This window comes from Zootoca vivipara, chromosome 16 (genome assembly GCF_963506605.1).
Source record: "Zootoca vivipara chromosome 16, rZooViv1.1, whole genome shotgun sequence".
NCBI lineage: Eukaryota > Metazoa > Chordata > Lepidosauria > Squamata > Lacertidae > Zootoca > Zootoca vivipara.
The window spans coordinates 41,934,473-41,940,690 of NC_083291.1; positions in this window are offsets into that span (position 1 = coordinate 41,934,473).

The following is a 6,218-nucleotide window of genomic DNA, read 5'->3' on the forward strand; positions in this document are numbered from 1 at the left end:
GTGGTCCTTTATTGCTCAATCAAGGAACTCAAGTGAAATTGTTGGTTGCATCTAACTTGGAACTGTGACCATTGCTCAAATGCCTGGAGTTCTCAGGCTGCTGCTAAAAAGTGCACTGATAAAGCTGTAGACTAGGGTGGTTAGGTGTTAGCCTGGACTGATAACTGTCCTGATTTTCAGTTCCATGCAAGCAGTTTGCGTTTCCTTATAAACAGCTTTTTAAATGTACTACTGCTTCTTGAAGACACCCCCTCCCCAATCCACACGTGAAAAAGTGTGTGTCTGTTGTGTTTCTCCTTGCTTCTGAAGTAGCAGAGTGAAGACTTCATTGACATTTTCTTGAAGCTCTCCACAGTGTTGGGAGAATGTGACCACCTTCTCCAACGAGAGATTGAATAGCAACCATGCATAGTTGTGGCAGAATGTTACCTGTATTGCATTTCCACCATATGTCACACCCAAGAGATGGGTGGTCTATTTTCAGAAATAGTGAAACCATTAATAACGGCTGGTACATCTACTTCACTCAGATGCAATGAAGTTTAACGGGGGAGAACAATGTTCTTCACAGAGGATTTCTTCCCTCTTTGGCTTGATGTTTGTACTGGGCCTTCCAAGTTGAGGTTTAGGGAGGAGGAACCTTCAACAGTGCTCCTTTTTGAACCAGTCAGCCATCTATGACTGGTTCCTCGACTACAGACTGTGTTCTGTGTGAAGAATCTGTTTTCATTTATATATACTTCTGGGTTCACTTGGATCCAAATGTCTACCATAAGGTAGGACTCCAGAGTGCTGTGGGAGGTGGAGAGGTTTTGACCACGGAAAAGAGAAGGGGCAGTTCTTATTCATGCCATTTTGACCTGGGAGCATTCTATTGGGTCTCTTGTTCAAGGAAAACTATGGACAAGACACTGGTCTTTATAGCTTAAAGTTGCAGAATTTCAAGTTCATGCATTTGGGGTAAGGGTTAAAAGAAAGGTGTCAGCATCTTTTGAATTTGGGTAGTGTTTTTATTTCACTTTGACTCATTCTTATGATTATGAAAATACAATCCTGTGAAACAACGCAACTTGATTGGCTGCCTTGTTCTGTCTCTTAAAAGTGCTTATCATCTGACCTGCTTGGAAATGGTTCACTAGAACTCAATGGGCATCCAGTGAAGCTCAATATTGGGGACAGATGAAAGTTAAACTATGGAATTAATTGCCAGAGCAGGCCCTGAAGGCCACTAACTTGGATGGCTTTGTAAGTGGAAGACTCAAATTCATGGAGTTAGAGATCACGGCTACTAACCATAATGGCTGCTCTCTGCCTACATACAGAGTGCTGGAGCAGATGGCCCCTGCCTTAATCCACCAGGTTCTTAGGACAATGCATACCTTCAGGCTCCATTTAAGTCTAAGAGATAAGCCTGCAACAAGCCCAGCGTGTTACTGTTTTTTTCCTGGTCTGTGCTAAAACACAAAAGCTGAACTACTTCAGTACTAGAGGTGTGTGTAAGGTTCATTGCAGCGATTGGCCTGGATCTTGGAGGATGCAAGTGCCTCTTAGGTTGAAGTAGTTCATATTTTCATTGATAGTATTTTATGTTAGTTTTCACAGTGGAACGATAAATTGCACTGCTGTTGCAGACATAATGATTTTCAAAGTATGTTCTGAGTTAGGACTTGTGATGGATGGCGAAGAGAAGGTAGTGTGATGGCCAGTAAGTGCATCCTCTTGACTGGGCTGCTTTTCTCGTCCTTAGTTCAACAAATTTGTGCTCCCAACTGGAAGGCCACAAATTTTCCAGCCTGAACTATGTATACACTGTTCACGTTTTGTGCATAAGGCAATCAGCTTGAAGCAGGAGTGCTCCTTTTAGATTTGGTATTCTAAGCAGGACTTCGTTTCTAAAAGGAAACATTCATTTCAAAGCTTTCCTGGCTCCTACCTTTATGTCACAATCAAAAAGCAATGTAGAAAATAGGACCCCTACATAACTTCATGAAAATATAAGAGTTTACAAGTAACACTTAAAGCTGTGGCTTCTGCTCTACCTCTTCAACTGAAGCCTAAGGGACCCATGTAATAAATACAATCTTAAGCATATTTTACTCAGAGGTGACTGTAGGGACTAGGCAAATTGGACCAGTGGTCTAACATGACACAAGGCTCCTGTTTTACAGCCAAGCAGAGGTAACCAAAGCCACTAGGAGGGCACACATAAAAACTAGTCCGGTAGACAGCCTTTCTATGTAGTAAAAGGAATTAAAAGTTTGTGTGTCCAGACTGCCTACCAGCAAGGAGGCAGCCTTTTCCTCCAACTGTTCTCTATTGCCTCTGTAGCGGGTGAGACTCTTCCATCACTCCTGGGCCAGAAACTACAGAATTGACACTGTGTCTAGTATAGTTGTCTTCAGCAGCAGTCTTTAGTATCTTCTAAAACTGAACAGGTTTCCTCTAATTGCCAGTACAAAGGGTTTTCAGTAAAGAGGCAGGTTAAGCTGTGTGTTGTTCTAGACCAGAGGTTGGCAACCTCCGGTCACCAAGCTGCCCACTCGGCAAGTACCCCCCGCGCTGCGCTAAACCGGCGTAGTGCGGGGGACTCACCGAGTGGTGCCGGAAATGGCATCTGCACACGCAGATTTCTGGCTTCCAAGCATGCACAGAAGTGATGTCTAGCCCACAGACAATTGTCTGTGGGAATGATCCGGTCCACAGCCTGTTCTAGACCAGGCCCGTCCAACAGGTACCTGAACCCAAAAAAGGGGGTAGATCACTGCCAGTTTTTAACACTCTGAGGAGTTGGCCACCCCTGTTCCAGACCACTGTTTCTCAACCTTTTTTGGGCCACGGCACACTTGTTCTATGAAAAAAAATCCCGCGGCACACCAACTCTGTGCCGCCCTATATTTAGTTTAGTTTGGAGGGGAGACGAACTGCTGCGTGGTAGCCAGGCGGACCCACCAGGCGCTCTCACCTGGGTTGGGGGGTGGCGAGGGGCCCTCTCCTCCCTATCTTTCCCCTTTTCCCTCACCTGGGGGGGGGCCTCCCTCCTTTTCCTCTTCGGCTGGGGTGGCGACGGCTGCGGCGACGAGGCAGGGCCGTCGCGTGGTGGGAGGTCCCGGGCTTCGGAGCTCTTCCCGGCCGCAGGCGGGCTCGCTGGGGGGCTTTAGCGGCTCCCCGCTTGATCCGCCGGGCGATTCCGACGCCCACGCGGCTGCCGCGGAGCCCAGGGGTCCGTCGATCCTCCAGCCGGGCGCTTTCAGTGTCGCTCCGGTGGGGTCGCGGGGGGGGGCCTCCAGCGGCTCCCCGGTCGATCCGCAGGGCTCACTTGGCGCCCGCGTACCGGCGGCGGTCCGGAGGCTAGGCTGGCGGCACAGGCACGCTGGTCGCTCTCAGGAGCTTCGCACTGCCGTGCCGCGCGCCATCTTGCCTCGCCAGAAGTCCGTCAGCAATGCAAAGCGCCCTTTTCCTCGCCGAACGTTGCGGCACACAAGCCGGTGTCTCGCGGCACAGTACTGTGCCGCGGAACACCGGTTGAGAAACGCTGTTCTAGACGATCACTATGGTCAGTATATAGACTGTGGGTGTAGTTCAGTGGTAGAACATATACTTTCCACAGAAGTACAGTCTTGATGGGTCTCAAACCCGTGTTGAATTAGATACTTCCCCTGCATGCAAAAGGCAGGCTCCAGCAGATTGAGAAGAAGAAACCAATAATGGGTCCAACGATCGAGAAGTGGGTTTCTGCGTGTGCTGTAGAGCAAAGTGAGGGCAGATGGGGCTTGTCAACCTGGGTAAACTCAGGTCCTAAATCTCTGCTGCCTTGTGGCTGTACTCATTTGTGAGAAAGGCTTCGGGAGTAAACCCCAAGGGAAAGTCAGTACCCCCCACTGCCTTGCTGAAGAAGAAAAGGCTAAGGAGTAAACCATGCACAAATCCTGAGTGGCAGTTGGATGGTGCTTTGTATGCCTCCTTCCGGCCGGCAACTCCTGCAGCCAAGCTGGGACAGACGTCTTGCTCTGCTTTCCTTTAAACTACATCAGTGAGGCCAAGAGGCTTGTCATCTATCTGGGCAGCCCAGGACCTCATGCACAAGCAGAAATCCATGTACTGGTGGGAGCGGTTAGTTGAATACCCCCAAAATCTTGCCTTCAACTGTTGCAGAAGAAATACAACATAACGAAATAAATTTATTACTGCAGCCCTCCCTGATGTATGAGACGTGTGAATTGAAAGGTTGCTATTATTTGGCGGTTGTGGACTATGTCACTGATCTTCATTTGATTGGTCAGGATCCACTTGTGGCCCGATCCTAGTTGGGTTGCAACAGGAGCACTGCCACCATGCAAATATACAGTGGTGCCTCGCTAGACGAAATTAATTCGTTCCACGGGTCTTTTCTTATAGCGAAAAATACGTCTAGCGAATCCCATAGGAATGCACTGAAATTTTTTTGATTTTTTTTTTTGCCCATAGGAACACATTAATTGAATTTCAATGCATTCCTATTGGAAACCGCGACTCGCTAGACAAATTTTTCGTAAAACGCATTCGTCTAGCGAGGTAACCTCCGCTCGAAAAATCCTTTTGTTAAGCGGAAATTTCGTAAAGCAGGGCATTCGTTAAGCGAGGCACCACTGTATTGTAAAAGATCCAGAAATGGGTCCCCAAATGTATGCTTGGGTTAAAGCAAACGGGAAGGTGGAGAGACCAGTACAGGCAACAAACAAAATGTCCCACATACTGTGCTCTCAAGCTGTACCTCAACACAGCTGCTGGATCATTTCAAAATGGCATGACCTGTAAAAGTCTTCAGATTACCAAGCTAAAAGAAGTTGCCAGTACAGTGGAACCTCAGTTTACGAACACCTCGAATTTTTGGTTTACGAACACCGCGGACCCATCTGGAACGGATTAATTCACTTTCCATTACTTTCAATGGGAAAGTTCGCTTCAGTTTATGAACAGACTTCTGGAACCAATTGTGTTCATAAACCGAGGTACCACTGTGGTACCACTTAATTGTGTTCATAAACCGAGGTACCATTTCTACAACTAGTGGAATTCTGTAACATTTACAGCCAGGAGAGAGAAAAGACAGCTACTATGCTGACAAAAAATTAAACACATAATGGGTTGCACGAGCAGAACTTGCGCTTGCACAATGGGGCTCCCTTTCCCCACTTGGGTGCCCCCTAAACTCTTCCAGGATTCCCCAATCCGATGGGGGGGGGGAGTCCCCCTGCATAAGTGGAAGTCATTTAGCTTGCATGTTTATTTGGGTGCCAACTGCCCAGTGCCTAGACCATGTTCTGCTGAAACTGCCTGGCACATGAACAGAAACCAACCTGGCATCTTCCTATTGTTGAGAAGCTACAATTGGCAAATGCCTCAAGTTCATCTCAGTCTTCCAGTGCCGCCTGACAGAGACGTTGCTGCTCAATGGAAGATTTAGAAGTAAAGGAGTGGTTACTTCATCAATGTGTCACAACACTTCAATATTATTAAAAGCCACTCTGGGCAGCTTCCAACAAAATATTAAAAATAAAATAAAACATCAAACATTAAAAACTTCCCTAAACAGGGCTTCCTTGACATCTAATGGGAGAGCATTCCACAGGGGCCACTGCTAAGAAGGCCCTCTGAGATGCACCTCAGTGTCCGGCTGAACGATGGGTGGCTGTTTGGGATAGTTCAGGCATCTTAGTGCTGTCTCAATCTTGCTTTGTTCGGGGTGGGGGTGTTCCTTAAAAAGAAGGGGGGAGATGAGATCGCAGATAGTGCAGGGCAGCTCCATCCAGGAAGAGTCCGAGCCATTTGGGCACCTGAGGCAAACCTCGGCAGGCAGGCAGGCAGGCACCTCCACAAGGTGAGGGAAGATCTGCGTCACGAACATCGGCTGCGGATCCTGCCGTCCGAGGCGCTCGCCTCGCCGTCTGGGTGGGCCGGCCCTGGTGAGCAGTTGCTACGGGATCCCTTTGCTGGACCGAGGCCACCTCGGGGGTTTCCTATGCCGCCTCTTGCTGGGAGAAGACGGGGGAAGGTGCGGCGCGAGCCTCCTCGGGCCCCCAGAGGCTCCGAGCTCTTCTCAGGCGCCCTTCAGCTGCTCCTCGCTTGCCCGGAAGCGAGCCGGGGCTGCGGTCAGTCCAAGGAGGGAGGGAGAGGCGCGCCTCCCTCGGGCGAGGCCGGGGACACCATGTGGGCCTCCGAAGGCGCAGCAGCTGCTCTCG